This window comes from Oryza sativa, chromosome 11, assembly GCF_034140825.1.
Source record: "Oryza sativa Japonica Group chromosome 11, ASM3414082v1".
NCBI lineage: Eukaryota > Viridiplantae > Streptophyta > Magnoliopsida > Poales > Poaceae > Oryza > Oryza sativa.
In genome coordinates this window covers 16,403,527-16,412,506 of record NC_089045.1, presented here as the reverse complement: position 1 = coordinate 16,412,506, position 8,980 = coordinate 16,403,527, and the positions used below count along the sequence as shown (strand labels likewise).

The 8,980-nt window shown below is 47.4% G+C and overlaps 1 long non-coding RNA gene and 1 other non-coding gene across 2 annotated transcripts; both read left to right on the top strand.

Moving 5' to 3' along the window:
* Positions 1 to 674: 674 nt before the first annotated feature.
* On the top strand, positions 675 to 2,695 carry LOC136353991 (uncharacterized). The gene is made up of 2 exons (XR_010737627.1): positions 675 to 1,285; positions 1,446 to 2,695. It is a non-coding gene; the product is annotated as an uncharacterized lncRNA (long non-coding RNA).
* A 4,982-nt stretch (positions 2,696 to 7,677) lies between these two features.
* TRNAD-GUC (transfer RNA aspartic acid (anticodon GUC)) lies at positions 7,678 to 7,751 on the top strand. Its single transcript has one exon. It is a non-coding gene; the product is annotated as a tRNA-Asp (tRNA).
* The last annotated feature ends 1,229 nt before the right edge of the window (positions 7,752 to 8,980 follow it).

Below are 8,980 nucleotides of genomic sequence, written 5' to 3'. Positions count from 1 at the left end.
CTTGCATATGCATAGAGCAAAGGAAGCTGGCATCTCGCTTTGGCAATCATGGCTAGATAATTTTCATTAGTTTTCCCTTGTAATTATTTGTAATCTTTGTAAATTCACCCATTTATTATATTTTAATATATATTGCAATAGGAGCCTCTCCTGTTGTTTCATGTCAAAAAAATATCACTTAAATATGATATAATATAAAGCTAATATGTTAAAAAATATAAAAACAACTAATGCCGACGAAAACAACGGAGAAATCGTGGCCGGTTAATATTTTGCTCCTATAAGTACGTGTCTCGAACTTAACGTACGACGCATGCCCGCGCATTTGCGCGGACTACCTTCCTAATTAATATAAAAGGAGCTAAAGTAACTTATAATAATATAAAACAGAGGTAGTATATACTTGGTACCCACTAGTTATAAAGTTGCTACGATGATTAGCCACATCACCGCAATTACCTGGGACCATTAGATCTTAAATCAACGGAAAAAGTACACCGAAGGTCCCTCAACTTGTCAGCGAGATACAAAATCATCCTCGAACCACGAAACCAGATATGCGGGGTCCCTTAACTATACAAAACCAGTCACCCGAGATCTCTCGGCGGTTTTAACGCCGGATTTCTCCTACGTGACGAATGAGTCAGCGTGGAACCCACGTAGAACCCACGCCACCTCATCTCTCCCTCTAGTTTCCCCTCTTCTCCCTTTCTCTCCCTCTCACTTTTCTCAGCCGGCGACAGCCGGCGACAGGCGGCGCTGTGGGGGAGGAGGCCACCGGGGGGAGGGGAGAGGAGGAGGTCCGGCAGCCGGCGTCGCGCCGGCGGAGGCAACGCCGCCGTCAGCATCCTCCCTTCCTCCTCTCTCTCTGTCTTTTCTCCTGTTGCAAGCCGGCCGGCAACGAACATAGTGGCGCGGCGGCGCCACCGGGGAGGATGGTGCTGCGGGGGGCACGCGGCAGAGGTGGGTGGCGCCGGTGCCGAGGAGGAGGAGGTCGTGGCACTGTCGTCGTCGTCGTCCTCGGCGTCGGGGAAGAAGGTGGGCGCGGCGGCGGAGGCTGGGGGGTTGCCGCGGCTGGTGTCGTACAAGGTGCTGGTGCTCGTGCTCGTGCTGCAGTTTCTGTACAGCAGGCAGGCGTCGGTGGCGGTGCCCAAGAGCGGGCCGCTCCCGGGGTGCGGCGCCGCCGTCGACCTCGCCCTCGACACGCTGAAAGTTTGTGTACGCGTCATTCTATCTTGGGAAACATGGCTGCAGTGCTGCTCGGTTTGAACTTCAGGTTTATCTGGTAAAGATCAAATGGTGAACTGAAAACAGTAGGTGTCCATCTTGTTCAGGCATAGATGTGTTTATAAACTTCAGAATCTGTATTACTCCTAGTCGAGGTAGAAGTTGATACTTGGAAATTGGAATGATAAACAGATGATATTCTCGTTGTTTATACACAGGACAAGCTACAGGTTTCGCAGAATTAAAATGCATACGAATGCAAAGAGAATTTGTCCTCTGCTTGCAAGGGGCCAATGATATATACTGTATGAGAAGACCAACAAAAAGATCCCAGAGATTCTAGGCAAATGTTCAGAGTTCAGAGACTTGCAAACTCTCAGATGATGGACAGTGTCATCGACCATAACCCGGTCAGAATGTCTCTATACCAATTTTAGTATTCTGCACAAATCTGACGACGTGATATATATCATAATCGAGCTGAAAAGATTAGCATTGGCTAGCTACAAACAGCAAGTTGACAGGCTATAATAATCTCATACTATAGTCCTACTTGAAAAGGATTCAAAAGATTGCTTCTTTATACTGTACAGACGATGGTAGAACTGTACTACAGTATAGAATTCAGTCTAGGTTCTTCAGACTTGCCAATGGCTTGAACAAGAATAAAAACAGAGACACCTTTCGAACTGAAGAAGCAACCATCAAAATAAACAGGCTCGTGAATTACAGTATCTTGGAGATGAAGAAGCAATGTTCAGCTTTCCATCCACACTAGCCGCGGCAACCCCCTAGCCTCCGCCGCCGCCGCGTCCACCTTCTTCCCCGACTCCGAGGACGACGACGACGACAGCGCCACGTCCAAGGCCGCCTCCGGTGGTTCCCCGGCCATCCCGCCTCCGACAACGGCGCCACGCTTTCCGCCGCCGAGGGCTACGACGGCGAGGACCGCGTCAGCGCGCTCCCCGACGACCTCCTCGTCGCCCGCCTCCCGTCAAGGACGCGACTCGCACCGCCGCGCTCGCCTCCCGCTGGCGGCGCGTCTGGAGCTCCACGCCGCTCGTCCTCCGCGGCAAGCCCCTTGTGCGCCGGCGTGGAGGGCCCTAGGGGCGGCGAGGTCCCCGTGGAGGCGGTGGTGGCCAGCGCGTGGAGGAAGCACGGCGGCGGCGGCGCTGGTCGCCGATCTCCTCCTCTCTGCCGCCGAGGCCGTGGGCGTTGCAGCCGTCGGCCGCGCCCTCGCCGGTCACCCGGACCCCTTCCGCGTCGTGCACCGGTCCGAGCTCGCCGAGTCCTCAACCATCTGCTCGCCTGCAAGCCTCGCGCTCGCGCTCAACAGGCAGAGAGAGAGGAGGAACCGAGGACCGGCTAACGTGGCATCCTGACATGTGGGACCCACGTCTCGCTGGAATCAATCACACATTCTGCCCCTAAAGCGCCAGATTCAACGACAACAAGGACTCCTCCCGCTGCCTTTGGAGCTCAGCATCACCTCAATCTTCTGTTTTCATATAGCTTCACCGAACTTCCATACACCGATTGATTGTACGCTTGCTGTTCTCAACTGGGCCTCTGAATTTCCTCTGGTTTCACCTTTGCGAGTGAGATTGTCATGCCGCAAAAGCAGATATGGTCCGGTATTCCCTTGTTCCCCGTATTGGTTATGTTCTTTATTCCTTGTCTAGTTGAAACTAATCGAGCTCCGTAGGAGAGTTGTGTAGTTCCACTCCATCTACAAAAGAGAAAGGGCTCCTATAACTTGATCGACAGGACCCAACCAACTAAACTATTGATTTTGGCAAAGCTAGACCTTTTGAGGAAAACAGATACAGATAACGAAAGGAAGCTATTAGTTTTTCTTGTACTCGACTCGGCTTTTCTTTACTGACCGCTTGCGTAAGGAAAGTTGACAATAGGAAAACCAGGTGAGAAGTTTTAGAGCTAGCGTGCCCTACTTCAATAAGGTATTACCTCGCCGAGGGGATAGGATTGGATTCATTCACTTGCATTCCTGCTAGCACTACAAAAAGCTCCGGTCTTAACGCCCTTACGGAAGCAGTGCAGCCTTTCCTCGGGTTCGTAGAGTCGGGTTTCCCGTTTACCCACAACGGAGGAGCCGCCCCCACCAACCAAAGCAGGTAGGCGGCCACGGTTCATAACGCTTGGTCCCACGCTGACTCAGCCACCACATAGACCAAAACCTGGGTCAAAACCACCGAAAGATCTCGGGTGACCGGTTCTGTATAGTTAAGGGACCCTATATATCTGGTTTTGCGGTTCGAGGACGTTTTTTATCTCACTGACAAGTTGAGAGATATTGGGTGTACTTTTTCCTAAATCAACATTTCATGAGGGAAAAAGTACACCGAAGGTCCCTCAACTTATCATCCAGTTACAAAATCATCCCCCAACCGCAAAACCGGATATAACGCATCTCCAAACTTACAAAACCAGTACAAATTAGGTCCCTCAGTGGTTTTGACCTTGGTTTTGTCCGATGTGGCTGCTGAGTCAGCGTGGGACCCACGTGGACTCCACATGTTAGTATGCCACGTCAGCAGGTACCTGTTTCCCCTCCTCTCCCTTCCTCCTCTCTCTCTCTCACACTCTTCTCTCTGGGAAGGCCGGCCAACGGTGCGGAGGAGGTCGCCGGGCGAGGAGGTCCGACGGCCGGCCGGCGATGCGGCGGCGGCGGCGACGCGGCGGCGGAGACACGGGAGAAGGGGAGGCGGCGGCGGCAGGCGTGCGCACCTCCTCGAGCTGCTCCTCCTCCTCCCCGGCTACTCCCACGACGCCGACTACCTCACCGCCCTTCCCAATCCCTATCTCATCGCCGAGCTATCCACCTACGGGTCCGTCGCCGATGCTGTCCTCCGGGCCCCGCCACCTTCCTCCGCCCCGCAGCCTCGCCACCCTCAGTCTGCCCGACGCGGTGGAGGTGGTCTGCGTGCTGAAACAGGTGGAGGAGAGGCGGCTGTCCTGCATACTTGCATTATTTTTTACGGTAAATCTCCCTGAGCTCCCATCTGAACCTGACACCGAAATGGCATCAAAGCTGTTGGAATTGTGAAGGTGATCGACAGGCCCACGCATGTTTCTTCTCGCTGTAAACCTCATCCCAGGAGGTTTGTTTGTCACCAATCCATCCTGTAAAAGAGATCACCACAAAAACAGAGGAAAGTCAGATCCTACATCCATTGTTCAGTTCCATAATCTCACCCTTATCAAGCAAAAATGAAACAATATGATTCAAGTTCAGCAAGAGAAATTCTGATCCCAAACAGTTCGGCACAAAAAAATTCTGATCTCAAACAAAAAATATCACACAGCAACACAAAAAGAATGACACAGTACGATTCAAGTTTAGCAAGAGAAATTCTGATCTCGAACAGTTCAGCATGAAAATTGCTGATCTAAAAAAAAAAAACATGACACAGCAACAAAAACTTCCCAAATGATCAATCACAAAAATGTAAGCTCCCTTTCCCCTATATTTCTTTAGCAATCTTCTTTGCATGCCAAAAGCCTTCTTTCTTATCCATCACCAAAACGAAACAAAGCAATGCAATGATGATGCACTGAAAAGAAAAGGCTCTCAACAACCCGGAGCAGGTGCTGCGCAGGATGGAGCAGGAGAGGCGGCTCGTGCGGAGGGGCACCGCCGGGAGCGTGTCCGTCCGCGTCCTCACTGGCGGCGGTGGCGGCGAGGCCGTCTCCTTCCTCTTCAACGGTGCCTCGATGGCCTCCTCGGGAGCCGCCGTCGCCGGCCGCACCACCCTCCGGGCACGCGCGCCGCCGTGGGGGAAGACGACGAATGCGGCGGCGGAAGGAGGATGATGACGGGAGCTATCGTCACTCCTTGCTACGATGAGGACGGCCTCGAGTCCACCGAGAGCGGCGGCAAGGCTCGTGAGTCCACCTCTGCGCCCGGCCCGCCGCCGCCGCGTCGCCACGCCACCCTGCCGCTCGTCGCCGGCCGCCCAGCTCCTCTCCCGCCGCCCGCGCGCTGCTCCTCCCCTGTCGCCCGCCGCCGCATTCCCACCTTCCGTCGTCATCTTCACCACCGGCGGTGGAGCACCATCAGACGCCCCCACATCTCCGGCGCCCGTCGCCTCCTCCATCCCTCCCAACTCACTTGAGCGGACGCGAGCAGCCGCAGGAGCTCCTCCAGCTCCGGCCACTGGCGTGGTGCTCGTGCTCCGCTTCCGCGGCACTCTCGCCGGAAAAAGAACCGAGGAAGAGAAGAGAGAGAAGAACCGAGGAAGAGGAGGAGAGGGAGGGGAGAGATGATGTGGCATCCTTATACGTGGGGCCCACATGGGTCCCATGCTTACTCAGTTGCCACGTAGGATAAAACCGGGGTCAAAACCACCGAAGGATCTATTGTGACCGGTTTTAATTAGTTAAGGGACGCCGGATATCTGGTTTTGCAATTGAGGGACGATTTTGTAACTCGACGACAAGTTGAGGGACCTTCGGTGTACTTTTTCCTTTCAGGAGTGCACAAGGCCACCATCTAGACCAATCAGGCCCAACTAAACGGCCTCCGCTTTCACCCATCGGCCCATTATTGTTAAAGTCCCGCATGTTCAAATAATCTATTGTGCCCATGAAAGCCATCTGAAGAGCAGTTACGCAAAAAAAAAAAAAAAATCATGCATCATCACTAATGGTGAAGATCAGAGGCCATACTTAATTCTCCACCCAAACCTCTTTCAATTCACCGTTATTGTCTTTTGGAAAAAGTCCAAATACCCTTCTAAACTTTCGATGGAAGTTTGTCTAGCACTCTAAACATTAAAACCGGACATCCAACCTCTTAAACTTTACCATACCATCCATATATAACCCCTAAGATGTTTTGGATGACGGTTTTGTATATTTTGAAAGCTTAAATGGGTAATTTTAAATAACTAATATAACATATTTGCATATCATCAGTTATAAGTCATCAATTTCTTCTTACACAGTGATATCATACTATTATTACGTTGGTATTTGTTTGTAAATGAGAGCCAATAAGGAAAAAAAAGAAAGATTTAAGTCAAAATTTTAATATATATGTCCAAAGTGAATGACATGTGAGCGAACTCATCCAACTTATATACGAATTAGATGCAAACCATTATGCAAAACCATCTTAGGAGGTTATATAAATGGTATTGTAAAGTTTAGGGGGTTGAATATCCAGTTTCAAAATTCAGGGTGCTAGATGGACTTCCATCCATAGCTTAGGGGGTTATGTGGACTTTTTCCTTCTCTTTTATCCCAGCTGAGGCCACACGCTAACTCCATGTGTCGTTGTACTAATTAAATTCAAATAGCCCACAATATATGCGAGCACCTTGTTTAATGTTGTTTGAATTTTTATTACGAATGTTTATGTGTGGATAATATTTTTTTAAAAAAATGACTTCATTTAATTTAGACATGCATGATTTTGATCCATCCACATAATTATAAGCATATTGTATAAAAGCAAAACTAGAAGTAGCATTGGATTATTGATAACTGGCTATATTGGAGTCAATTTTCTTAACAATGTCATCATATCTACTATTAAAAGCATCTTCTAACGTATCATCAAATTTATAGATATAAGACTAATAGATATATCTATACAACGATCAATTGATTTTTTAATAGCATAGGGTAGATCGGGTGGATCGGAGGTTATCTTGTGTGAAACTATGACATGAGGTAGCAGGATATCTCTTTTTGGAGATGTCTTGATTGATCTTGGCATAGTGTGCAAGCGTTGTCTTCTTCAACGCCACCATTTGCTCTTCAAAGTCTTGCCGCTCCTCCTCGGTCAAGTCCTCCTTGGTGAGATTGTTATCGATCACGTTCTTGCTTATCATGGTTGATGCAGACCCCCATAAAAGGAGTAGTCCCCCAACCCGGAGCTACTTTCCCATATTCCGAATTCAAGGGTTTCAATAAATTACCTACGCGAGTTTGTCTTGGTCCAGGTCTAGAACTATCTTCAACGGTTTGTGTAGCCATAAATTCCATTTAATGATTTGTGTTGACTTTGTATACTATTCCGTTGTAGTTGTAAATACACGATCTTTTCGTAGATCCATTGTAATCTTGAAATTCTATAAAAATGGAAACAGCAACTTTAGTCGCCATCTCCATATCTGGTTTACTTGTAAGCTTTACTGGGTATGCCTTATATACCGCGTTTGGGCAACCCTCTCAACAATTAAGAGATCCATTCGAAGAACACGAGGACTAATTGAAGTAAGAAGTCTCCCGGGGAGACTTCTTACTTCAATTAAATTATTTCACTTTTTTAGTCGGAACCTTAGGTGGTTCTTGGAAGAAGATAGCGAAAAAAATTATCCCTAAAGTATGTAGTATATGATTCGTCTATTTCTTAGAGTAGGACAGGCGAATATTCTTATTCTTATGGTTCCATTTAAGAATAAGTATGCCATACGCCCCGCGGGGATTGTAGTTCAATTGGTCAGAGCACCGCCCTGTCAAGGCGGAAGCTGTGGGTTCGAGCCCCGTCAGTCCCGAACTAGGGTTCAATGAATGGAGAAATTCATCTTTCCTTTTTCCATGAAAAAAGGGGGGCAGGAAGCAAGATCAAATACCTATGGGGTACCCCTATTTCACTTTTTTTAGTTCGCGTTTCTCAGTAAAGAGAGGAGAGTATAGGAATCATAGTCGGAATATTTTAATTAACCAAATATATTAATATACGGTTTTGAGTTACTTATTATAATCGGCAAGTGCACCTAGCAATAATGGGGTCATCTTTTCGCTTATGCTTATGCTTATCAACTAAAATTTAAATTTTCAATATTAAATTTAGAGCTGATTTTAAAGTTTTTTTTTATCGAAGTTTATTTTTCAGCGTTTGCTTTTAGATCGCTAAGAAGACGTATATAAAAGTTTTATTTAAAAATTACTTTTCGTTTGCAAATATGTCATTTCGCTTATTCCACAGCGAAACGATGGCCAGGAATGTTTGGTCTTTTGGTAATCAACCATGTGGACTTAGCAAAAAATTGAGAATTAATCTAAAGCTTCCCAGAACAGCCGATGCAATTGAATCTGCTTTGATTTATTTTTTACTAGGTAACCATGTGTAGTAGATCGAAAGGATATTGCCTCTGATTGGTTTTTCTATTCCTCTAGTCAATTCGTTTATCACGTACTAGCGCGATCGGATTCGATCGGCTAGATCAGATCGGTCAGCAACGTCGGAGGCAAAAATATAGCAACAGCAGAATTAAAGTGTTAAATAACCAGTGGTCTATTCGCTGATCGGAGTAGAAAACGATGATCTCATGCACACAATCATATAGTAGATAAACAATGAACATGGATATAGGGAGAGGCATCACAACTTTATTGATTTCTCATATGTGTATACATCAACCAACCTCTCAAGCCCTCTCTCTCTCTGTATATATACCCATAATAGGAAGAGTCCTGTTAGGATACGTTTCTATATATTTGGTATGAGCCTATATTTATCTCTGGCAGAAGATAATAGTTTCATAACACTCCCCCTTGGGCGAATACCGCGCTATACACATATCTCATTAAAAACTCCATTCAAAAACCCAGTGGGAGGAAAGGATAGGAGAAAAGAGTACATCATCCACGCTAATTATATTGCACTTGTTGCCTCGTTAAAAAACCTTGCGTGAGAAATATTCAAGTAAAAACTCACTAAGGGAAAAAAAGTACAACACACGATTTTCTTGATCGCATAATCTTTAAGATCGATTATTCT